At 44.8% G+C, this 27,725-nt stretch overlaps 1 protein-coding gene and 1 long non-coding RNA gene across 2 annotated transcripts in view; both read left to right on the top strand.

Moving 5' to 3' along the window:
- Nucleotides 1-27,725, top strand: part of LOC311226506 (sentrin-specific protease 7-like) — a 93,127-nt gene that overhangs the window by 27,176 nt on the left and 38,226 nt on the right. The gene's annotated exons all lie outside the window — the stretch shown is intronic.
- On the top strand, nucleotides 1-27,725 carry LOC311238665. The gene is made up of 3 exons (XR_014620387.1): nucleotides 1-84; nucleotides 13,993-14,111; nucleotides 27,704-27,725. It is a non-coding gene; the product is annotated as an uncharacterized lncRNA (long non-coding RNA).

Below are 27,725 nucleotides of genomic sequence, written 5' to 3' on the forward strand. Positions count from 1 at the left end.
GGAGGGAGAGAGGAGCAGCCCCCAGGTCTCTCTTCCGGAACTTTACATTCAGGAGGAGATCCAATCAAGCCTCTTCTGAGCCGAGTAAGTGAAACTCTTCCCACTAGGGCTGTGTGATGTGGGGGGAAACACAATATCACCATATTCAGAAGCCCTTTTTTCAATATAGATATATGACATCTGTTTAGGTACAGAATATCGGTCAGATAATCCAGTTGATAATGGATGTTCAGTGTTTCCCATTAATTAACTAGACTGGCGGGCCGCAGTAACGGCATTATAAAATGGGGTCGTGGTATAAAAAAGTTTGAGAACCCCTGATCTAAACATATATACTAAAGTAAATTAAAACAGTATACACAATGAAGAGGGTATGTACCCCATCAGTCATAATATACGTTATAGTCTGTTCTGCAGCTGTTAGTCCACCAGCTGCTGGCAGCAGTCCATGCCCCCCGGGTTGTGGAGCCTGATGGCTTCTGATTGCTTCTGATCTTAAACTCATCATTAGTCCAGAAGTCCTAAGTCTGACTAGAAGTCCTGCAATCTGATCTCAAACTAAAATCAACCCATATCGGGCTCCCTGAGACGACGTGCTTTCAAACGGCCCTGTGGCCTAATGTGCAACAATTCGGCTGAGAACCAGTGACGTAACCGATAGCAGTTAGTTAATGTAGGGAGTTTAGAGTTTATGGACGGGGCCTTCCTCTAAGGGCCCTCAAAGCCCCGGTTATGGGGTAGTAACGAACACCAGGAGCCTCCGGTATGACGCCATCGGGGGCCAAGGGCGCCGCTAGGGGAGCGCGGGGGATTCCGAGCTGCGGTTTAGCTTTGTAATCTTCTCGGCGGGATGCCTCCGCCGTAAAAACGAGATCCACCTTTGACGATGCAGATTGAAGCAAGGGGACGACGCCACCTCGTCTGGTGCAGATTTGTCATCCACTCTGCAGTGGCGCTCTGTGCTGCCTCCCTGTGGTCAAGGGGTGGGAAGACACGGGGGGGAGAATGAGAAAGGTTATCGGCTGTCGGCAGGAGGGCTTAACAAGTGTCAAATCCAAAGTGATATGGCAATGCGATAGGACACAATATATATATATATTTTTTTTGTATTTTATTTATTTATGTTAAAACACATAACTTCTGATTTAAAATCAGAAGGCACTAAATGCCCGACCCAAAGATGACTCAAAACAAGATTTATAAATAATAAATCATTAAAAAAAAATAATAATAAAAATCGATCTCTCATGATCTTAACAACTGTAAATCATTGGCTCACTAAATCCTACAGGGCAGAAAGACTCGCACAGGATATACCAGCATTGTAACCCGGAGGTTAGCGGCGATCTAGAATTTAAATCTTATCAAATTGTCAGACAATCCTGATGAATTTGTGAATGGAATCGTGACCCCCTCCCCCGCAAGAATCAAAGTCGAATTGCAAGATTCCCAACGATCCCCACTCCTATGAGCCAGTGGTATCGGGAATACTGTGCACATATAAACCTATAGTCACTGTGAGCGTTCCACGGGGAGCAGAGAGAGGAGCCACCCCGGGTGACCCTGGGCAGCCAAAGCTTCCCGTAAAGCCCATTAGCGCCTGCTTTGCCGTAGGCCACACAATCCCCTGTTCCACCACTCCCTCTCCAGCGCTGTCAGGCATATATACTACTAGAGACTTCACCCACAGAGTGCCTCTCACCACTAGAGCAAGGGTTAAATAGTATCTGAAGTAGGTGTCGGGACGATAATCGAATACGGTCGCTCACCGTATCGGGATCTTGATGGAATTAGGATATTGTGCTATAGTTGCACACGATTCTTCTGAACAATAACTTTTATTTAAACAAAAAAAATAAGAGTTTTAGTTTTATATCACACTTTTACATTATCATGCAGTTCAATGCCATGGACAGCAATTGGATTATTTATCTTGTGATTTTGCATAATGCATATCAATAGGGCAGAGTTTTGGGAGAAATACAATTTACCTATTTCACTATGACTTTACTATGTAAACAGAATGCATATTGTTGTTGTTGCATGAGAGGGGCTGGTAAATGCCATTCACTGAAAACAGCAGCTGTATTGAAATTACCTTCTAAATCGCCCCATTATGGCAATATTTCTTCTACTCCAATTCTAGCTATCGTAAAATGAAATACTTAAATGTCATATCTAAGCCCTGTCTTTTATTTTGAGCAGTTGGAATTGATAAACGACTATTGTGATCGTTAGAAGTAGCGCCAAAAAAATCTGTATGTATGGGGGCAATTACTTCTGTTGCAGGAGGCACATAAAAGCAGTCACAGGAGGGTATCGTTTAGCTCCCCTCGTTCCAGGTCGGCTAAGAGTTGTTCCAGTGTGATAAATGGACGCCTATTTTGTTCATATTTACAAGCTTAGCCATGAACTAGGGCTGTTGTGTTGTGGTTTCACAGTAGCACTGGAGAAGAGCCACAGACTAGATTAATCTGGTCCCACCAGAGGTTAATGATACCGACAGGGGGAAGAGAATAACCACTTACCAGGGTCGGGCGATATGGTCAACATATCACAGCGCAACATTTTATCTTAGATGGTGTAACTAGGGCTGGGAGGTATACAGAATATTAAGTACTATATACCGTCAAGGTATGGATTTTTACTATACCGTCGTCAACGATATAATATACAAATCGTATAATTACACTTGTATCTTTTAAGTGAATCTAAAAAAAACGTCATTGCAGCTAGGGATGCACCGATCCGATATTGGTATCGGTATCGGCCGCCGATATCAGTAAAATAGCTGGATCGGGTATAAAATAAGAACCATTCAGTACTGTAACTGAGGGGTACAATTCCCTGACTGTATTACTAGATATGATACTTACTACCACTACCTTTGTACTTAATATTCGGCCACCCAGTACACGGCATAAATATATTATCATGAACACTCTCACGTAGATGAAACGGATCCAACACAAATGTACGAATTAGAAACAGGTCTTTATTTCTACACAGCGATGGTGTGTAGAATAAGCACTTAATCACTTAATTACATTTATGAATTGAAATAGTATGCACTTTTATGGCAAGGAGTATTCGTCGGTATATCAATAGAGAATGTCCAATCTCTGAAGGCGCAGGTGGTAAATATACGACCTGGAATAGTTAAGGAATAACAGCAATGATACTTTAATGATTATACTAGATACACTAGAGGGGGTTAATCCGGTCGCTTGTAAGCCGACAGGAGTAGGAGGGGGGGGGGGGGTAGAATCCGGCTGCCTCGTCCGGCCAAGGGTATCCCAGGTGAACCCACTGTAGTGCCGTTCAATGCGCCGGCGATCCTTGGACCACAGATGAAAGCAGGTGGACTCTTTGTGGGCCGGCTCTCTCCGGTCCACGGGGGAGAGACGTGAAGCGACCTCGTCTTGCAGAGCGTCTCCTCACCTTGCGTCCTCTCCAGGGGGGGGGGTTCCAACACACGGCAGTGTCGGGGGTCTTTATCCATGGAATAATCAAAGTATCCAAAGCATAATCCGTGCCTGGGAAGGCGGGCTGTCGTCGGTAGAATAATCCGGTATACAGGTCCACTCGCTCGTCGGCTCTGGGGCTCCTCGGGTGCAGCTTCACATAGGGTCAACCACCCTGGGTAAGCAGCCAGTTCTCGGCCCGAAGCGATGGGGTACTGACTACGGTAGTATTCTCACCGCACGAAGCACTATATATTAACAGACTATTATTAGCTTAATAGACTACGTCCAACTCGACGATATAGTGCCAAATATGACTATTCAAATATTAATATACACGATGTCTCAATACCGATGGTAGGCGAACTTGGCCTTACTCCCACACGTGGCGTCGCGGGGAGGCTTTACGTCTGTGACTCTATTGGAGGGTAAGAAACTGGACTGAAAAGAAAGTCCTACTTTAGTAGCGCAGTATATATACGCACTATGAACAAATAGTCCCATTAGTGGTGCGGTAGCCAAATTCCTACGCGGAACTAGGACTTGTTCGTACATGTCGAGCGGTACGTTTGAACTGGGTCTGAGGGGTATGGCAGCCTGGCACCAAGGTCTCGACCAATAGTAGAATGGAGACTATTATGGGATGTTCAGTAGGCTAGAATGGATATTCAATGCATATTGTACAAGGAATATACAAGGGATATCAGGGAATATTAGAGAATATACAAATACAATTAAATATATATATATAAATAAATATATATATTCGGTTTAATCTGGCCCTTCACAACAGCCACCCCCTGAATAGGTCCCAGACCTAATCAGTTAAACAGAGACAGATTAATCGCGTTGTCTATTTACACATAAGGGTTTGCTGTAGGGGTCAGTCAACTTCACAAAGTCATAGGGTTGTAGGGTCATGGTCATCATCGATTGTGTCTGGGAGTCGGGGCAGTTCGATGAGCCTCGCCACGGGACGGGTGTAAGTGCGACCCTGGACGAGCACTTCAGCTGCTCGGACCTTGCCGTCGGCACCGGTGATCACTTTGCTTACGCGGCCGGCCGGCCACATAGCTCTGGGCAGTGATTGATCAATAATCATGACGACTGTTCCTTCTGTCAAATTGTCTCTCTCCTTTACCCACTTCTGGCGGGTCTGTAGAGACGGTAGGTAGTGCAGTAGGAAACTGTTCCAAAACTTGTCGGCTAATACTTGGCTGTACCTCCACATTCGTCGGCCGTTCGCTTCTTCAGGCCGGTACATTGTCTGGGGTAATGCAGGATCTAGCCGCCCCATCAGGAGTGTGTTGGGGGTAACTGGGTCGATATCCGCCACATCACTGGAGACATATCCGAGGGGCTTCGAGTTAAGTACTCCCTCAATCTCCGTGAGGACTGTCATTAGGACTTCTTCCGCCACAGTCTGGGCCCCAAGTACTGCGTACAGGGCTGTCTTTATGGAGCGCACTTCTTGTTCCCAAGTGCCACCGAAGTGGGGTGCGTTTGGGGGGTTGAATTGGAAATCAACCTGTGCTGGAGCGAGGTGGGTCTTAAGTTCTGGGCCCATAGCTTGGAAGCTCTCTCTCAGCTCTCTTTCGCCGCCTTTGAAGTTTGTCCCATGATCGGACAATAGGGTAGACGGTCTTCCCTTCCGTGATGTGAATCTACGGAAGGCCATAAGGAATGAGTCTGTGCTCATGGTAGGGAGAAGCTCGATGTGTATCGCTCTGGTGGTCATGCATTTGAATACAATACCCCACCGCTTCTCGGTTCCTCTTCCTTTCTTTATGTGCAGCGGGCCAAAGCAGTCCATACCCGTTGAGTGGAATGGCTTGTCACCGATTCGGAGGCGACATGGAGGAAGGTCAGCCATCCTTGGTATGCTGGGCTGCGCGCGCCACTTGCGGCAGTCTAGACATGTTCGCTGGAAGCGTCGTACCGCCTCTCTTCCTTGTAGGATCCAGTAACGACGTCTGATTTCCGCGAAGACTCTTTCTGCTCCTGCGTGATGTACATCCTCATCGTATTTCTTTATAATCAGCTCTGTGACCTTGTGTCGGCTGTTCAATACGATCGGGTATTTAATGTCATCCGGTAGATTGGGGGCTCTGCGTAGGCGACCACCCACTCTGATGAGGGTATGAGCGTCGCTCTCGGGGGCCAGGTGAATTAATCTGCTGTCGGATGGGACGGGCTTTCCTCCCTGTAGACAGGCCAATTCATCGGGGAACGAGTCTCTCTGGGCTCGCTGCAGTAGAAGCAATTCTGCTTCCTCGTAGTTAGCTGCTGACATATCAGCGGGGGACTTGCACTCCGGGTGGTACCGCAGGAATGTTCTTTGTTGTGCACTCTCTATGGACGTGCAATCGTCTATGTTAGGGTCGGTGGAGGCTACGGTGCTCAATCCACAGAACACAGACTTCTTAATTTCCACCTCCTCTGGACTTGCTTCCCTCGGGATAGGCATGGGCCACTGTCCTTCCGGGAGTCTTAGGAATGCGGGGCCGTCACTGTAGACATTGCGACGGGTGAGGTCATCCAGGGGCATCCCCCGGGTGATGACGTCAGCTGGGTTCTGTTTTGTATCAACGTAGCGCCACTCTGTTTCTCCGGTTAACTCTTCGGTTAAGTCTTGAATCTCGGTGACTCTGACTCCCACGAAGACTTTGTACTTGCATGAGTCCGATTTGATCCAGGCGAGTACCGTCGTGGAATCTGACCACAGGATTGTTCTAGACACCGGTATGGTGAGCTCACGTTGGATGAGCGTGGCTAGGTGCGCTCCGGCTAGGGCTGCGCAGAGCTCTAGACGTGGGATAGATTGTTGCTTGCGTGGGGCTATTCTCGAGCGGGCGAGGACAAATGCTGTGTAGATCTCTCCCCCCTGGTCTTGGGCCCGCAAGTAGGCTACTGATCCGTATGCGACCTCTGAGGCGTCACTGAAGACGTGTAAGTCCATTTTACATGTCTCTGGCCTCACCGTGGGTGGGAAGTAGCTTCGGCGCATATTAACGCCTGGGAGTGAGTGGAGCTCCATCTCCCACTCTCTCCAGGTGGATGCAAGGTGTGCGGGAATGGGGTCGTCCCAGCCCTGGTCCTTGTCCCACAATGCTCGTACAATCATTTTTGCCCTGGTGGTGTACGGTAGAATACATCCTAGCGGGTCATATTGTCGGGCGAGTGTTGTGTACACACTCCGTCTGGTGGTCGGCGCCGCCGCCGGCCTTCCCTGCTCCGTAGTCAGGGGCTTGTGTCTGTAGTGAAGCGAATCTGTTTTGAATCGCCACACCAATCCCAGGGTCATCTCCTGGGCTTCTCCCGGGATTGTAGCCATCCAGGTCTCGCTGCTGGCTGCCTTGTCCTCGGAGGAGAGGCTGCGCAGTACTTGTGGATCGCTGCTGGCCCACTGCCTGAGATCAAAGCCGCCTTTGATCAATGAGGCGCGGAGTTTAATCAGGAGAGCCTCGGCTTCTTCCTGGGTTGAAAGGCTTTGTAGACAGTTGTCTACGTAGAAGCTGTTCTTTACGCTGTGTCGGACCTCTTCGTCCGCTGCTGGGTCCTCTGCTACATGTTTCTGTAGTGCAAATGTCGCACAGCAGGGGCTGCACGTCGTTCCGAAGGGGAGGACTTCCCATTGGTAGATGGCTGGGTGCTCATCTCCTGGCTTCTCTCTCCATAGGAACCGTAACAGGGGCTTGTCCGCCTCTACTAATCTCACCTGCAGGAACATTCCTTTAATGTCCCCGCTGATGGCCACCTTTTCCTGGCGGAAGCGGAGTAGAACGCCGAGTAGGGAGGGGCCGAGTGTGGGACCGGGCAGTAACTCTTTATTCAGATTTTGGGATCCGATCTGGTAGCTGCAGTTAAATACTATGCGGTCTTTACCGTTGTGATGGACCTTGTGGTGGGGCACGTACCACGATTCAGTGGTCTGGTCAGCCTCTTTAATGTCCATCTTTGTGACGTGTCCCGCTGTGATGAGCTTCTCAATCTCAGCGCGGTATACACTCTCTTGGGCGGGGTTCTTGGCTAGGCGCCGCTCCGTGTTCAGCAGGTACCGTTCTGTGGCGTCTGTCTTGGCGTGGAAAGTAGGCATTCCTTCTCGCCGCAGGAGTGGCGTGGCGTATCTCAACACGCCGTTGACCGGGACTCTCTTGGTCCCTGTCTCGAGGAGGTGAATTGCGTAAATGTCATCTTTAGAGCGAATGTCTTTCTTTCCGTTCTTAAAGGGTATTTGTTCCAAGGTCCATAGCCGCTCTACGTGTTGCAGGAGTGCGGTTTCTCCCTCTGTGACTCGGGAGTGGAGACATCTAGTGGCTGTACTTCGGTTGAGAGATTTGGCGAGCGGGCCTTGGAGAGTCCATCCCAAACGGGTCTCGACTGCTGCAGGACAGCCTCGGGGTCCGGTATGAACCCGGTCTATCGGGACAATGAGGTCTGCATGGTCGGAGCCTATCAACAGGGTCGGCATAGCATTGTCTATGAGCGGGATCGGTAACTTGCGCAGATGTGCATATTTCTCCATCAGCTTGGCGACGGGGTATGTGTACCGCGACAGTCCTATTTCTTGGCTGGTGAAAGCGTCTGCAATCTGGTACCGTCGCTCAGGCTGGCCGCTTGCTGCGATAGAGAATGAGACATTCTCGCCCTTTATCGTCTTCAAATCTCGTCTTATTGTCCGAATTGTCATTTGGGTTTCGCTTCCCCGCAGCCCTAGCTGGGCCGCAGCGGAGGCGAGCAGCAGGGTCTTCTCTGACCCGTCATCGAGGACGGCGTAAGTGTCCAGGACTTTATTCTGGTAGCTTAGTGTCACATGCACTACTTTTAGGAGTACTCGGGCTCCACTGCTGCTGGCGGGATCGATGTACATGACGCTCGCTTTGCGGCTGGATGGTGCAGGTGAAGGGCGCCGTCTGTTACTGTCGTGAAGTATGTCCAGATGGGCTCCATCGCACTTGGTGCACCTTTTCTTTAAGCGGCATTCGGCTGCCATGTGTGAGCGCGCACAGCGAAAACAGCGCTTGTTGGACTTTATCCATTGACCTGCTTCCTCCGCGTTCAGCTTGGGGAAGGAGTCACATTGCGCTAGCCAGTGTTCTTTCTCACAGTAGGGGCACACTATCTTCCACTTCTCCGTTCTGGAGGGGGTACTGTGGCTCCTGCTGCTCGGTACTGACTCCGATTGGTGCATCACAGTCACCAATCTTCTTCCATCATTTAGTCGTCTGGTTCCTTCTCTGGAGCCAGGGGTGCTCCGTCCGAATGTATCTAGCCGTAGGCTGCTGACTTCTCTCGCCAGGAAGTCTGCTAGATCGAGGAGGTTCGGTTCGGGGCCATTCGGGTCTCTGTGGTCCCTCTGCCGCCTAAAGCGCTCCTGACGAGCGGGCGGCAGCTTCTCCAGGATCCTTTCCACATTTGAGTTGGCGTAAAGTTCATGCCTCCCCTTCTCTCTTTGCGCTCCCAACATCCCTACCAGGGACTGCACTCTGATGGACAGGTCGTCCAGTGCTCGATTGTCTATTGCTGGGGGTAAGCGGTCGATGTGTCGGATCTCCTGGATCACGTAATCCCATATGCGCCCATACCTCTGGTCCAATGCTACCAGCGCTGCTGTGTATGGGGTGGTGGAAGTCGCGTAGGCGAGCGCTATATTATGTGCGCGGGGTACCTTTAAGTGCTTCAGTAGGATGGCGTATTTGTGGCGTTCATCCAATACATCCACCAACATGGTCTCCAGACACATGCGGAGTTCTGTATACTGGGCCCGGTCCTCTAGGGTGAAGTCGAGTACCATAGGCGTGCCAATGTATGACGCTGACTGTGGATACATCGGCAAGCGTTGGGGGAGAGGCCTCCTAGGCGAGTCTCCTCCCGCTCCTTGGTATGGGCTGGTACCGGCAGTGTACCATGGCCCGCTTGTCCAGGTGCTGTTCCTCGGTGCGGGTCGTGCGTCGTGCTCACCCGTGTATAGAGTCGGGGGTCTGTAGCGCAGCTCCGCGGGAGTATAGCCTGGGCTGTACCGGACCTCCTGGTCCGGTAGAGTACTGTGCTGTCTTCGGGCGTGGTTCTCCTCCTCTTCCTCTTCGTCTTCAGTTAGGTCATCCAGTGCTTGTAGTCTCTGGTTTAGCCTCTCCACAGGATATGCTGCTCCTTCCCGGTTGCTAGGTCTCGCTTGGACCGGTGGGGGGAGGTGGTCTGTGGGGGGTATAGACCTCGTCTGTTGGTCAAGTTCAGGGTTGTTTACTCGGCTAGGGGATGCCGCCCTGGAGGTGTGTCTAGACGAGTTCCTGGAGCCTCTGGCGGAGGGAGAGGGTGTTGTCCGTCTGATCAGCTGTTCTATTAGTTGCGACTGCTGTCTGTCGCACGCTGCGTCCCGTTGAGCACCGGCTCGTTCTCGGGCCACATTCTCTTCCATCTGGATGCGTCTTATTTCTAGACGTATCTGCTCGTGTTCGCTTCGCTGCTGGATCTGCAGTCGGTCGCGTTCAGCAGCGGCGTTCAGGCTGATGAGGAAGGCCTGCTGTAGGGTCCTCTCTGCCTCGCTGGGAGAAGGCGGTTGTATAGGGGAGCCTTCCCTCGGGGTACTCCTTGCGGAGCCTTGGAGCTCTATCTCCACGGTGCTCTCCCCGTCTTCTTCCGTGCCGAGTTCTCTCTCGGTAGCGTTGTATTCCTCCCGGGACTCATCGGGGACTACTTCTTCAGTACTGGCGGGGTGTGAAGTCATGTCTGGTTCCCACTGGTCCCCACCGTGAACTTGGTCAGTTACATTAGAGCCCGTAGGGGCCTCTATGGTCGGGGTAGTCTGGGCGTTGGGGTTAGACATACTTTTACTTTCTAGTTTTACCGCGTTTACTGTTAGTAGAAGACTAGGTTGTTGACTGACAGCGTAAGCCTCTAAGTACTGAGGGAGCCGTCGTTCGCGCTGCGGGCGTTGGTTAGGAGGATCGTTTCGTGGAGTGTTCATCATAGGCCATTTCAATATTAATAACACTATATTAATATTACACTAATTACCCTCCGGCTCGAAGGACCAATTGTAACTGAGGGGTACAATTCCCTGACTGTATTACTAGATATGATACTTACTACCACTACCTTTGTACTTAATATTCGGCCACCCAGTACACGGCATAAATATATTATCATGAACACTCTCACGTAGATGAAACGGATCCAACACAAATGTACGAATTAGAAACGGGTCTTTATTTCTACACAGCGATGGTGTGTAGAATAAGCACTTAATCACTTAATTACATTTATGAATTGAAATAGTATGCACTTTTATGGCAAGGAGTATTCGTCGGTATATCAATAGAGAATGTCCAATCTCTGAAGGCGCAGGTGGTAAATATACGACCTGGAATAGTTAAGGAATAACAGCAATGATACTTTAATGATTATACTAGATACACTAGAGGGGGTTAATCCGGTCGCTTGTAAGCCGACAGGAGTACGAGGGGGGGGGGGGGGGGGTAGAATCCGGCTGCCTCGTCCGGCCAAGGGTATCCCAGGTGAACCCACTGTAGTGCCGTTCAATGCGCCGGCGATCCTTGGACCACAGATGAAAGCAGGTGGACTCTTTGTGGGCCGGCTCTCTCCGGTCCACGGGGGAGAGACGTGAAGCGACCTCGTCTTGCAGAGCGTCTCCTCACCTTGCGTCCTCTCCAGGGGGGGGGGTTCCAACACACGGCAGTGTCGGGGGTCTTTATCCATGGAATAATCAAAGTATCCAAAGCATAATCCGTGCCTGGGAAGGCGGGCTGTCGTCGGTAGAATAATCCGGTATACAGGTCCACTCGCTCGTCGGCTCTGGGGCTCCTCGGGTGCAGCTTCACATAGGGTCAACCACCCTGGGTAAGCAGCCAGTTCTCGGCCCGAAACGATGGGGTACTGACTACGGTAGTATTCTCACCGCACGAAGCACTATATATTAACAGACTATTATTAGCTTAATAGACTACGTCCAACTCGACGATATAGTGCCAAATATGACTATTCAAATATTAATATACACGATGTCTCAATACCGATGGTAGGCGAACTTGGCCTTACTCCCACACGTGGCGTCGCGGGGAGGCTTTACGTCTGTGACTCTATTGGAGGGTAAGAAACTGGACTGAAAAGAAAGTCCTACTTTAGTAGCGCAGTATATATACGCACTATGAACAAATAGTCCCATTAGTGGTGCGGTAGCCAAATTCCTACGCGGAACTAGGACTTGTTCGTACATGTCGAGCGGTACGTTTGAACTGGGTCTGAGGGGTATGGCAGCCTGGCACCAAGGTCTCGACCAATAGTAGAATGGAGACTATTATGGGATGTTCAGTAGGCTAGAATGGATATTCAATGCATATTGTACAAGGAATATACAAGGGATATCAGGGAATATTAGAGAATATACAAATACAATTAAATATATATATATAAATAAATATATATATTCGGTTTAATCTGGCCCTTCACAACAAGTACATTTATATCTGTGTTAATTTGTTACATTTAGTTTCACTAAGTTAGGAAAGTAATGTTTTAAGTCAAGCCTGATGTTGCTTTGCACAAAAGAATGATCCGAGTCTCTTCCACACAGTGACAGTGAGGCATACAGTTTATTAATTGAATGAATGAAGTTTATTTCTGTCTTTGTTTACAACAAATCAAAAACACACTTGTGATCCTTTACAATTTGTAAAAAAATAAAAAAATATATATATTTTTTTTTTAAACTTTTTTGGGGAAAAAATTGGATAATTGGTATCAGATCGGTATCGGTATTGGCCGATACCCAAACCCAGGTATCGGTATCGGTACTGAAAAAGTCGGATCGGTGCATCCCTAGATATGGTCAACATATCACAGCGCAACATTTTATCTTAGATGGTGTAACTAGGGCTGGGAGGTATACAGAATATTAAGTACTATATACCGTCAAGGTATGGATATATATACAAATTGTATAATTACATGTGTATCTTTTAAGTGAATCTAAAAAAAAACGTCCTTGCAGCGGTATTATAAAGACGTTGGGAAGAAACGTTTGATACCCTTTTGAATTAAAAAGCACCGTGATTATATTACAAAATAAAAAGGATATTAAAACGATGTCAATCACTGTAATTTGCACTGTAAAAAAACAAATCGCTGTTTGACTGCATTAGTTTCCCGGTGCAAATCACAATGTGATATGACATTTATTATGTCTTTATCTTGTGATACAGTGCTATTTCATTCAAAGTTATCTTATTTTACCTTACCTTTTTTAGATACTGCTACAAGGAAAATTATTTTGTTGGCAGGGAAGTATCTTGTTGAATACATTATATAGAATTCTTACATATATATATATATATATATATATATATATATATATATATATATATATATATATATATATATATATCGAGGACGACTATATAGTACAGTCAAAATCCATACCATACCATATTCTTCCAGAATAGTCGGACACTATTAGGGTTAGGGGTAGGGCCCGACAAACCTAGTGCTTCTCCCTAGCCCTTTTCGGACAATTGGACAATGCTGCAATAGCAGCTGGTAAAACTTTGGTGATTTATGGAATGGACGTTGTTATGTGTCCAAAGCCCGAAATAAAAAATAACCGAACTGAACTGAACACTGTTTGAGCCATCTGAAATACATACAGTATATATCTTTTTTTAACGTTTGAACTTTGAAGCATAGCTAATGGAGGCACACCTAAAATAATAATTTAATTCAGCAACACAGTCTAATAGTACTATGATTATGGTTTGTTTTAACGATTAATGGTTATGGTTAAGATATATGTTTAGGGTAATTTTTTTGTTTAAGGTAACAGTGTGGTTAAGGTTAGGTTTATGGTTAGGTTAAGGTAACAGTGTGGTTAGGGTGAAGTTATCAGAAAAGTGTGTCTCCGTAGTCTTGAGGTAAAGGCAATTGCTTCTCATGTGAGCGTCCCGGGTTCGTTCCCCTGAAAACGTTAAAAGTTTATATTTAGAAAATATGTAATATATGCACTTATTTGTAATACATACACATTTTTGTAAATGCGTCAATATATTACTTGTGGCTATAACATAAGTAAGGGATAATGTATAGCTACGAGGTCATTGTCGCAAAATAATTGACCGACACGGAGTTTAAAATACCGAGGCGCCTCGCCGAGGTGTTTTAAACGTCAGTGAAGGTCAATTATTTTGCTACAATGACCGAGTATAGGCTATACATTATCCCGCTTATTACATGGCTAACTTACTAACAATATACCTAATTCATTTTACGAGATCAAATGCAGACGCAGTTCTGTTCTGTCGCTCCCGCTGTCACTACTCCAGCTGCGAAAAACAATAATCACCGGTGGTTATCGAAAAATAATTCACCGCTGTCGGGGGCTATTGACCAATCACAATCAAGCATTTCTGCGAATGTTAAAACGCCATGTAATAACGTACAATAATGTACCTTTTTCCTGTGGTCGATAGTATTTTAAGCGAGATTGGGCTGAATTCAGAGTTGTTAATTTCTCTCCCAGTTGTGCTGTCGAGTGAGGAAGAGGAGGGTCAGGAATATGAAGGAGAAGGTGAAAGGAGAACGTCGGAAGGCCTCGGCAGGGAGAAGACCCGACCGCTTCAACGCACACCCGATGAGCAGGTAGGAGGCTGTCACAACCTCACAGTGCTCGAATCATAGGTAGACTCTGTAACTCTAAACAGTAGGGCTGACCTTGACTAGTCGAATAGTCGACTGATTGATCGAAAAGGAGCCGTAGTCGAATGTCAATCTCTCAGTCGAATGCAAAAACAAACAAAAAATGTATTCAATTTGGGCTGTGGGGGGTGCTTAATGTCTGATTTAAGGGGGGGCAGGTGGCCCACGGAGATTATGTTCGTCACCAACACCGGGAGACACTGGACTCGCCTGTTCGAATCCAGCTCCCGGCGTTGCTATCAGCTTGGCTGGCCTCTCACACTGATACAATTGGCTGTATCAGGGGGTGGGAAAGCTGAAGGGTGGGTCCTGGGCGTTGTGGACAGCGACCCCTACAGTTTGGTCGGGGCGCCTGCTCAGCAAGGGTTGGAACTAAGGAGAGATAGTGTGGCCTCCCACACGCTACACTCTCCCCGGTGAGAACCTGCGCGGCCAGGTTGGCCTGCCTCAGGCTGCACATGCGTCGGAGGAAAGCATGTGACAGTCTCCGGTCTCCCGGACCAACAGTAGGGGAAAGTACGCAACAACCAGGAAGGGTGGGATAAAAAAAAAAAAATGTCTGATTTAAGTCGTGGGCAAATTTTGGCCAATCAAAGTCGACTATAGAAATTAGAGATGTCCGATATTATCGGCCTACCGATATTATTGGCCGATATTGGCATCAAAATGTAATATCGGAAATGATCGGTATCGGTTTTTAAAATTTATTTAACCTTTATTTACCCAGGCAAGCAAGTATGAACAAATTCTTATTTTATTTATTGTCAAAAGTATGCATAATGTTGTGTTAATTCCACAACAAGAGATATGTAATGTATGCGGGACCCCGCATATATCGGTATCGGTTAATATCAGTATCGGAAATTAAGAGTTGGACAATATCGGCATATCAGTATAAAAGCCAATATCCAACATCCCTAATACAAATCCTTATTCGGGGACAGGCCTAGTAAACAGCGACCTCTAGGCAAAATAGCCCCACTTGGTATATCACTTTGTTTACTTGTTTTGGTCTGATGTGTGGGTTGGAGTTTAGTTGCTTATTATACTGTGCATATCTCCGTTGTGTAAAAAAACTGCCATATCGGCCGATATTATATCGCCGGCCGATATATCGTGCATCACTAGCTATGGATCTAATAACGTTTTCGATTGTCAGAGTTTCTTCCAGTCAACATGCAAAAAACATCCGTACATTTCCGTTTTATACCGTGGTGAATATGAGTATAGTTTGAGTGATTCTGAGTAATCTCAAGAAAAGATGCGAAAACAGCGTTTTATTGGAATTCACTAAACACGTTGTCATTCCTCGCTTGGATCAACAATCAATCTGAAATCAACCCTAGATTATCGGTACTATCTTTCATCATGCACACATGAAAGGGGGCTTCGAGCGGGGCGCCCATCCGTGCCGAGATGTGACCAACGGGACACAACACACACATACTACACAGACACAGAGCGATCGCGGGGAAAGAAATATCGGATCAACGCAAGATTGGTAATATAGAGTCCTTACCTGGTCTCTGATGTACTGCAAAAAGAATAATCCAATTATCTGATCGCCATTCCAGATATCCACAGCGATCCTGTCTCCGACGTTATCCGGCATTGCACATGAATGGGCGGGCGGGGTCAGTTGTCCAAGCCATCCCTACAAGCGCTTGTTTTGCCGGAGTGTTTAGAACCCGCCCCCACGCCGCAGCTCGGTAGAGAAAAGAAACCACATAGTTTCAAATGGAGTGCAATAGCGGCCGCAAGGCGTTAGGCGGTGGTATTGACCGTCTGCGATCTCAGACACATTCAGTACAGCATGCACAAGGTGCCTTGATGGATTATGAATGGCAATAGTGAATAAAAGAAATAACGATCATAACAACGAGTTTACTCGTTGTTGGCGTTAGTCGATTGGCGGGCTATAACGAGTTAACTCGTCATTGGTGGGGAATGTGTTAAATGTGCTATATAAATAAAGGTGACCTTGACCTTAAGATTATTTTATCATTTTAAAGTGAGGGCTGTGAAGGAGAGACAGAATTGTAAATAGTTTGACTATATTCACATGTTATAACAATGAAGCGCTACATTAACTCATTGGGGACCAAACAGCAGAGGGCGCTGATGTGCTTCAGCGCCAGTGCTTTATCCAATGTACATAGAATCAGCCGCGGCCTCGCTTGCTCTGATGGCCTTTCCGTCTCTCGATTCGCCGCCTCTCAAAACCACACAGATTTGCGGTTTGCCTTTCCTCTGCGAAGAAATATCGCCTGGGTCAAAGTTCAAACCGCAACGTGCGATTGACTGATTGAACCCCCGAGCGGCGTCACATACCTTTTCCCCCCCAGCCTGCGAGGAAACTCTAAAAGAAAGCAGCTGTCTCAATTAGCGAGCACATCTGCACGTAACATGTGCACTATCCATAATCACTTCCATTGTGATGAATTCAATAGTGTGGCCTTCGGAAACCGTGATCTTTCGTGAGGATTATGTTATGAGCACAATTTAGGGGGGGCGGTGTTCAGCAAGGTTAGCCTCGGGAACGGTACCTCTGTGATGCGGGAATTGTTCTGGTATCCAAGCTATCCGTGCTGGTACCTCAAGTGAGCCAATAAAAATACATGTTTTTTTTTTTTTTTTTTTACCGGAATACAAGTGGAATCCATTGTGAACATGTGGTTGAACCTCGTCTGTGCTGTGGTGACCTAGTTCAGGGGGAAAGCACCCGTTTCTGCAGGCAACTCTCACCGGGTAGTGAGGCTGGATGGGTAGAGAGAGAGGGAGAGAGGGAGGGAGGGAGGGAGGGAGGGAGGGAGGGAGAAGAGAAGGGAGGGAGAGAAAGATGGGGGATATGGAGGAGGAGGGATAGAGAGAGAGAAATATAGAAAGGGGAGAGGGAGAGAAAGAGAGAGAGAGAGATGGAGATGGAGATATAGAGAGAGAGAGAGAGAGAGAGAGAGAGAGAGAGAGAGAGAGAGAGAGAGAGAGAGAGAGAGAGAGAGAGAGAGAGAGAGAGAGAGAGAGAGAGGGAGAGCGCTAGCTAGCTATGCAAGGTTGTAAACATCCCTGGCTGCTCACAGTGGAATGGTAAGTAGGTGCAGGTTGCCCTTGTAAAAACCATGACCTGGGAACCAACGAGGAGGTTTAATATGACTAAACTGAATCCTGCCTAATCTAGCACCCTCCACAGAATCTCCATGACAACAAAGATTCTGTCATCATGACCCATGTGCTTTTTCTGGCTTGTGTGTCAGCTAAATCTTCGCATTGAAATATAATTTCTTTGGTGACCAAACATTTTAAATGTTTTATCTTTTTTAATTCAAAAGTGCTATAGATAATATTCAGCCACTAGATGTCGCACCAGAGCACCAGCATGTCATTTATCCAATCAGGTGAATTCCATGTCGGGAAATAGGGAGGGGATACATTCCTGCAACATGTAAACAACAACATTGATTTTGGACCCGCAATTCTTTTTTCAATATTACATTTATTAATCAATCATTATTTTTAGGGGAAAAGCAATACTTTTATTCCACACCTTTCTGTGGATATATTATAATAATAAAAAAGTATTACCCTACATAAGTTTTATTTCTATAGTACCTTTCTTTTTTATTGTTTATTATTCTAAAGAGAGGGAAGCAGATACAATGAGGATCAGAAACAGAATCAGAAATATATCATCAGATATACAGAGTCAGAATAGTAAACGTAGTAAATCTTGATATATTTTGTAGTTGAACGGGGGAAGTGAATGACATTTAGAAACGGTAAAATAAAACGGGAACAGTTTGTGTTATTTTTGCACATGGCTTTCATAAGAGGGAAAGATCTCTGGATCACAAGACGGCGACGTTATCCTTTTATTAAAGTAGTTTTCCACCAGCGTAAAGACAACTAGCCTGTGCATCCTATGTTCACTCCTTTTATTAAAGTAGTTTTCCACCAGCGTAAAAAGACAACTAGCCTGTGCATCTCTATGTTCACAGTTCACTAGCTTACAGACAGATCTAGCCCATACATCACTATAACTGTAGTCTATATTATGAAACGTTAGTCTGTGTTATTATGAAAACGTTAGTCTACATTATGAAATATTACTCTATTATGAAACAATACTCTATATTATGAAAACGTTAAGTCTATATTATGAAACGTTAGTCTGTTATTATTCAGGGATGTGATTCCTCCGTTTTAACCGGATTTACGTTTTTTCTGACCTAAAAGCATGATACAAAAATATTCATATATTAACACTTTGACTGCCGGAAAACGCTTAAAAGCGTCATTCCCGGCCATGCTCAAGTTGCCGGAGGACGCTTTACAGTGTCCTTATATCAATATTTCAAAAATCTGCGATCGGATTCATATTTCCCCTCCGCTGGCCTGAGATCCACCAGGAGGACCCACTGAGCTCTCTGGCGGTTCAGGAGCGCCATCTGGTGGCCGATCGGCGCAATCGCTTAACAGGAAGTGCTATGGAGGTTGTGCTGATCGGCCGTATTACTTCCGGGCACTCGCTATAGGTTCCGGGACTCGATCTCGACACACTACATAGCGATCGATTGCCAATAACTCGATAAACAACATGATTTGGACGTATATACCATTATACAAGCTGGAAATGGACTGGGTAAATCTACATCCCATAATGATAAAATTTCTACTCTACGATGATCGCCCAACGGCGCGCGGAGACTGGGGTGAGTTTTAGCGTGTAAAATTACCGTCTTCGATACTAACTGCTATGATCAACATTTGACCCACATTAGATGATTGGTATAACGCTGCCCACGGAATTATAAACGCCCCCTAGCCCATCCGGTCAACATCAGATGATGTGTAGTAACTTCTAGAAGTACGTCTAGTTGGAATTTTTTATATCGCGCTGATTGCCATAAAACTGTATTGCATCATCAATATAATGCATTTGGGGCTATAGATCACGTTCTGGAGAGAAAGCTGCAGAAAGAGATGAAAACATACTTATACATTAGACCATACTTTACTATGAATATGTGAATGAAAAAGTTTAACGTTGCTACACAATGAACAATACATATAGGACTTTGAATGGGCCCTAATAATGGCAATGTAGCAATAGAATTTAAAAAGTTATAGCCATGCAAAGAAGGGGTACTTCTCCATAGACAAATAGAGCCGGCAACCTATGGTATATCATGAATTTAACCCATGGCAACCAAAGTGTTAAAAAGAAAAAAATTATTATATTGAGCTTTATGTATGTTTTGATTATTTTTCCACCTGGTCTAAGCGAAACGCGAAAGCAACATTTATCAGACCTGCTATTCTTGCATAACAGATTTTCATTGGCTATCGATAATGTTAGCAGTTTTTTTTAGTGCCGCGAGATGCTGTAAAGACGTCAACACACTAGGAAACACACCAACACTGATTGCTTTTGTAAAACTGACCAACCAGGGAAGGTTACTTGCAAGCAGTGCAGCAGTCTGCCACTCAACACTACTCAAGGGAGAGCAAGCATTGTCCAGTTAATGTGAAGCTCTGTAGAAACATCAAACTCTCAAGCATGAGGTACAGAAGCCAACCTAGACATAACCAAGCTGAGATGGAGAAATGTCACCACCTTCATTCTCAAAATCGCAGAAGAAAAGCAAAATAGTCCTTTAGTCCAACTGCAGCCCTTGAAATTCAAAAAAAACTTTATTTATCCCCGAGGGGAGATTCAGATGTCCTTTACAGCATAAACAGCATAACAGCAATTTAAAAACAGCAATTTAAAAAACAGTTAATACATAACATACACTTATTAGTATGTGTTAAAAACAAGATGGACAAGTACACAGGGATAAAAATAGCTAAAATAGGAAAAAGATTTAGCTAAAAAGTGGTGAAAAAGAAAAGTCCAATCATCAATGTGTTGTTAAATAATTAAATTAATTTGTTACAGTCCACAACCCAACTCCTCCAGTCCACGGCAGTTGGCCCGTTGTGGAGCCTGATTGCCACCGGCACAAAGGACTGCCCAAAGCGCTTCGTGGTATGTCGGGGGGGGATGAGTCTGTGGCTAAACGTGGACCGCATTGCAGTCAGCTCATCATAGAGGGGGTGGCAGGGGTTCTCAAGGATAGCATGCAGCTTCCTCCTCGTCCTCCCCTCTGCCACCACCTCCAGACTGTCCAGGTCCGCTCCCACCACAGAGCTTGCTTTTTTGACCAGTTTGTTTATTTTATCTGTGTTGGTGTTGCCCCCCCAGCATACCACAGCGAAGAAGAGGGCACCCGCAACCACAGACTGGTGGAACATCTGCAGCAGTTTGCTGCAGACATTAAAATACCTGAGCCCTCTCAGGAAGAACAGTGCTCTGTCCCTTCCTGTAGAGGGCCTCTGTGTTGTCCGTCCAGTCCAGTTTGTTGTTCATGAGAACACCCAGGAATTTGTAGTTCTCCACCCTTTCCACCTCCACCCCCTGGATGATGATGGGAGTTGGGGGCTTCCTCTTGCTCCGCCGATGGTCCACCACCATCTCCTTCGTCTTGCTGATGTTGAGCTGTAGGTGGTTTTCCTTGCTCCACTCTGTGAAACTCTCCACCACAGCTCTGTACTCCTCGTTGTCGTTGGTGATGTATCCAACGATGGAGGAATCATCAGAAAACTTTTGGAGATGGCAGTTCCCGGAGCTGAAGCGGAAGTCTGAGGTGTACAGGGTGAATAAAAGTCTTCGCAGTAGGCAAGGCTTCCAGAGGAGGCGGTTACAGGTGTTGCACAATCTGGTTGCAAAGAAGAAAAGGTCCTAACTTTAGTGTTTGAGCCAGGATGACTTGGGAGGGGTCAAGATGACCCCCTTTAAATTTTTTAGGGGGACACTGAGATATTTTATTCATTTTCTTTGTCCCTTTCCTCTCCCACCTTCCTCTTCCCTGTGAACAGTTCAATCTATACAAATAAAATGTTTTCATTCATTCAAATGGAGTGTTTATAAAAAAAAAACAAGATCGTTTCGAAGATTTCCTGGTTTTTTTCTTAACACATTGGACGCCAAAAACGAGTATACTCGTTATTGCCCGCCATGCGTTGTGCGCCAGAAACGAGTTAACTTGTTTTTGGGATCAATATTTAATTTTTTCGCCATTGCATTCATAATTCATCCAGCCTCCCTCCGGGACTGCAGCTGGACCCTGTCTGATATTGCTACGCCTCAATACCGCCGCCTGGTGGATGATCGGGCGAGTTACACTCCAAGCCAAACCGGAAGTGGCGCTGGTGCATCGAGGAAATTCCTCCGGCAGTAATATCTTGTAACGTGGGTCTAGATCAGGGGTGGGCAACTTTGTATATGGTGAGGGCCACAAAATGTCCACAATCAATCTGGGGGGCCGCATTGTTTATCGGCAGTCCCGCCAGTAGTACCCCATCACTCAAATAGCCCATAATAGTCACAGATGTGATAAATAAGGTATATAAACAATTATAATTTGTTGTAACTTTGTTTTTATTCCATTTCAAATGCATTTAGTAATGCAATTTCAACTTTATGAATTTATAAACAGCTGAATTTAAAAGTATTGCTGTAACCCCAAATATATACAAAAATGATCAATTATAATTAAGGCTTCTAATAAAATAAATGTATGAACTTAAAGCCCACTGCTCAACAAACACAAAGCAGCATTCCTGCTGCATTTCACTACAACAGTAAATCAAAAGTGCAATAATAAATGATTTTGTTAAATGTATAAACTTTTATCCTGCTACTAAACAAAACATTATAACACTGAAATGCATGTTATGGATATGAAGCACTCAGGAATGTTTTGTTTAGTAGCAGGATACAAGTTTATACATTTAACAAAATCATTTATTATTGCACTTTTGATTTACTGTTGTAGTGAAATGCAGCAGGAATGCTGCTTTGTGTTTGTGTTATTAGTGTTATCTGAACACTACAAAAGTAAACAAGTAAAGTGCAAGTAAAGTAAAGTGCAATACTACATGCCTCCCATTGACCCTTTATCAAACTGGCATGACATTCACCCTCGCCCCACAGTGGGTCAATAATGGTTATAATAATAATAATAATAATAATGGTCCCCTCTCTACACCTCTCCATCATCTCTCCCCCCCCTCTCTACACCTCTTCATCATCTCCTTCCCCCCCTCTACACCTCTTCATCATCTCCTCCCCCCCCTGTCTTTAATGAGACACTTGTGGTCTCTCCATTTGGCGCACAATAGCAGGAATGTCAACTTCAATGTTTGTGCATGCAATCTGTATCCGATGAAATAATGTTTCATCCGACAGCCTGTTTCTCTCCTTTGACTTGATGTGCTTCATGTTTGAGAAATTGCTCTCACGTATGTATGTGCTCCCAAACATACTGGCCATAGAGAGGGCAAAGTCCCTGAGGAGTGGGAAGCGGGGCTCAGGTAGCAGTTTCCAAAACGAAATTCCCCTCTCATTTCTCTTTGCTTGAAAAAAAGGATCTGACTGTAGCTCGCACAGTTCAAGCTGCAACGGTGGGGGCTGCTCTGACACCGTAGCGGTGAGGGGGCCGGCAAACAGCGCTATCCGTGACTGCATGCCGTTGAAATCTTCAAACCGATCATTGAATTGCATTTGCAGTGTTTCAATGTCGCTCCTGTACTTTCCGACGGCTCAGCCATCGGATTTCTGTGTGTAGCTGCAAGTCGCCATAATCAGTGTCCATCTCTTCCAAAAAGGAGACAAACTTTCTATGGTTTAGTGACCTGTTGCCTCCACGAATTAGATTGGTAACCTTGGTAACCAAATCCATAACATGGCTGTATTCAAGCTTCTTGGCACAGAGAGCCTCCTATATCAGATAAAAAAAAAAGAAAAACGATTTAACGACTCTCGCATATAATTTGACTACACTCGACTCGCATTGGTCATTATAGTGACGCACAATAGATGGAAATTATGTTAGCGAACTTACCTGATGTATAATGCAGTGCAGCATTGGACACTCAACGCCACTCTGCCTTAGAAGCCCGGCGAATCCATCGGTAACAACAGCCGACAGTTTATCAAAACCCCCATATTGCTGCACGGCACTTTCAACAGCGTTGAATATGTGCACACTAGGGCTGACCCCTATTAGTCAAATAGTCGACTAATCGATCGAAAGGAGTCATAGTTGACTGCCAACTCTTCTTAGTCGAATACAAAAAAAAAAAAAAAAATAATAATAATATATATTTTTTTTTTTTTTTTTTTTTTAATATTGGCCTGGGGCCGCATGGAACGTCGGTGAGGGCCGCATGCGGCCCGCGGGCCGCCAGTTGCCCCTCCCTGGTCTAGATACACACTCGAGTGCATGGGATCGCTTTCGAAAAGCAATAATCGATATGATTTCGGCGTTTATTGCGTCATACAAACGGGAAATGGATCTAGCAGATCGACGTCAAATAATTGGAATATTTTTCCTCCAGTCTCATCGGCGAACGGTAAGAGGAATATAACGTTATTTTCAGCCCGATTGTTTATTAATTTCACTGCAAACCATCTGATCAACATATCAACCCATACTAAATAAAGCCGTTACTGACTATCAAGGAATTATAAACGACCCCCCCCCCCTTTCCTTCACCCATGATGAAGCATAATGTATACCGATCGAATTTTTTAATATAGCGTGTATAGGAAAGAAACGCCAAACGATAATCTATCATATGCGCCGTCAGGGCCTATAACTCGCGTTTTAGGAATTACTGTAGAAAAGCTTAAAAACACTTATATTCTCGACGGTATTAACACAACAATGTATGAAAAAATATAACGTTCCCACATCCGGAACGATAGATAGCCGATGTTGAATGGGCCATAGTAATGTCGATATAGCTATAATATTTAAAAAGTTATAGCCCTGCAAAGAAGGTAAACATCTCCATAGGGTTACAGCACTGGCAGACTGAGCATAAGGATGGGCATACTGCGTGGCAATCAAAGTGTTAAGGCGCAATCACATCCCTGATTATTATGAAACATTACTCTATTATGAAACATTACTCTATATTATGAAAACGTTAGTCTATATCAGGGGTGGGCAATTATTTTTCCCAGGGGGCCGAATGAGCAACTGAAAATATGTTGGAGGGCCGGGCCAAAATTCCAAACTCAATTATGCATAATATACATTTTATTTCTATATAAAAAGCAGTAAATGGCATTGTTTTGACCCCTGGTAAGAGTGTATGTTATTATTTGGCAATTAAAAGGTGAGGTTAGCTTTCAAAAATATAATTTATTCAAATAGAATTTATTTCCAAAATGATAAACAAAATGTGAAGCATTAATAACAAAGGGCATTTTGAGTTTCATATACTATTGAAACAAGGATTTTCTTAGCTTTCTAAAGACATCACATCATCTTATAGCAAAAATAAACAAGACATGTCACTGGAAAAGTGTCCCAGTTTGTAGCCTTTTTTACTTTACATGCCTATATTAAACATTTAATGTTTTCAGAACCGTGCAAAAAAAAGGAAAAAAAAAAGATCAAGTGTCCCATTTCACTTGTTATATTTCCACATTTTAGTGTTCTTCAGTTCTTTTTTTCATTCAGTGTGAGAAATACAGTCTCTGTTGAGCTTTAACAAGTCCATCAAAGTCAGGTTGCATGTCTGAGGTGGAGATGCGAAGCACAGCTGCCAGATGTTCATCAGTGAGAGAGGATCTGTACCTGGACTTGGTAAACGTCATGACTGAGTGTCTGTTCACATGTAGGTGGATCCAAAGAGAACCAACATCTTCTGAGCATGTCTCCTCATGTTTGGAAAGTTCTCCTCCTTGAGAGCAGAGTAGAACTCTAGCAGTGATGCTGACTTAAAGTGCTCTTTCAGTAGTGAATCAGACTGCAGGTCAATGAGTTCAAGCTGAACAACTATCAACACTGCAGGTAAAGGGAGAGGAAACCAGCTGCATTTCATCCTCAACCTTTTTGAAATCTTGAAAACGCCTTGAAAAGTCATCATGCAGTGCTCCCAACATGGATGAGTACCTGTGCCGGTGATCAGCTGATGGTTTGACTTCTTTCAGGGTTTTCATGTGTTTGAGATTGTTGCTGCCTAGTTGCCTTGAAATTAATTGCAACTTTGTCATGAAGGCTTTCACATGGCTATGCATTTCATGAGCAAAAATGCCCTTGCTCTGCAGTTGTGTGTTCAGTAGGGATGGGTACCGTTCACATTTGAACCGATACGGTACCGGTACCTGTGAATCGATACCGGTACCCAACGGTACCTTTTTTCTGTACTTTAGTCTCTAAAAATGTAATCTACCTACTTCAGTTGTGGAAAAAAAATCCAAACTTGAAATAACCACTTTCGACCGTTTTCGGCTTGCCCCGACTGCTTTGTTGTTGAATCAAGTCAAATCCCAGGTAAGTGTATATTGTGCGTGTGAACGTTGAAAAAAGTAAAAAAAAAAAATTAAATGTTTATTTTTTATTTTATTTTTTTTATTATCATGTAATCTTTCGCGGGCCCGTGGGCCGTACAATGCCCAGGTCTGGTCTATATTATGAAACTTTAGTCAACATTATGGAAACGTTAGTCTATATTATGAAACGTTAGTCTGTTATTATGAAACATTACTCTATTATGAAACATTAAGTCTATATTATGAAACATTACTCTATTATGAAACATGGAAAGCATTATGAAAACATTACTCTATATTATGAAACATTACTCTCTATATTATGAAAACATTACTCTATATTATGAAACGTTAAGCTCTTATATAACATACATTACTCTATATTATGAAAACGTTAGTCTTTTCTAATTATCATAGAAATGCCATTTGAAAATAAGAGAATACAACAATACTTAACTTTCTAACAAACAAAATATCACAAAGAAAAAACGAGGCCCTCGGCTCTGGGAACTAGCTCAAGCACGGCTGTGTCTTCTGTCCCAGGCTTCATGCTGGGGGATCATCCCTATGTTCCCCGGGTCCTATGTTCCCCGGGTCCCATGTTCCCCGATTGATTGATTAATTGATTGAACATTTTATAAATGTTTATTATTTTATTAATTATTAATGTCCGCCTTGTTTCGAACTGGTTAAGCTTAGGCCCTCTTTCGAAGTTGGTTAAGGTTAGAGTTTGGAATCAGGGCTGGTGGTCTAAAATTGTCAATCAATCAATCAATCGGGGAACATAGGACCCGGGGAACATAGACATGCTCCCCATGCTGGAAGCTCTTCCTACAGAGACAAACCAAAATCAACACACAAGTCAATCAAGAAATATACAGACATTATTTCCAGACTTACATAATTCTGTACAAAATAGATACATTTTCATTCCATACTGACCTCTAATTACAAACACCAAATAGTGTTTAGGGCACTGTGGCTGGGTTCTTGTAGACTCCTAAAAAATTAAAACACAAACAATGGCGTAGTCGGGGTGGAAAAGTATCTTGGTGTTATTTATTCGCCGACCTCCCACGGTGCAGAGGTGACATTATTTAAAAAACATAGTGACACAAGCGAAATAACAAAACAAAAATACACTATACCTACAATATAAAATGAGTTCCACAATACTAAACAGAACTAACAAAACACTTACAGAGCTTCACCATGTTACCTACTTTGCAACTCGGCAGGTGAAGCCTGATCAAAACGCCCCTCATGTACCTGGTGGCCTCACATCAGGCTTCACACAGGTGCCACACATAATTAATTAACACTTCCTACACAGGTGCCACACATAATTAATTAACCTACGCAGCAAATAGAAACGCCAATAAAAACCACAATCATGATATAATAAAATATATGTATGAATGTATGTATGTACGATAATATGAATTAATGTAGCACTCCTAGGTGTGCACCCTTGCTTGTGCTACTGACGGTAAAGGAAATTAATGATGGGAGGGAAGGTGGGTTTGACGTTCTCAGTACAATAACAGAAGGGAATGGTGAATGTTTGGGTGTGTGTGTGCGTGTGCATGCGTGTGTGTGTATGCGCCTGCACTGCTCGCAACCCTCTAGAAAGGTTTGGCCTCTCTCAGTTCTGGTTGGGCAGCCAGAGATTCGACAAGGAACCTAGTGTGAGCACAGAGACAAAACAGGGTATTTCTTGTTAACCAATTCGAATAAACATAACATTTTTATTATCGACAGAATGCATTTGTCTTTTATGCATCTGTACATAGGCTTAACCAGCACAATTGTAAGATACAAAGACAAAGGCCTAAGCTAATGTTTGCCTAGCATGACCACATGTGGGGACCAGGGCTAATCAATTAAGACTGTTAGGGGCAATAATTACAATTCAGATAACCCATTAACCATACACAACTATCCACAATTCGATGCCGGCAAGATTTTATTATAAATAGAAGAGTGGTGTGTGTATGGCCAATGTGCATCATTATAGGGCATGGGGTAGCCCCATCACACTTAGTCGATATATTACGCGCCACACATAAATGCCTAAATTGTCCGTGCGCTCCAGTGAATCCCTCCCTGTTTACTGCCATTTAACCCTTTCACGTTGGGTGTCTTTCAGCCGGGTGGTTCCAGAGCAGGGG

This window comes from Notolepis coatsorum (genome assembly GCF_963971535.1).
Source record: "Notolepis coatsorum genome assembly, chromosome: 1".
NCBI classification, from domain to species: domain Eukaryota; kingdom Metazoa; phylum Chordata; class Actinopteri; order Aulopiformes; family Paralepididae; genus Notolepis; species Notolepis coatsorum.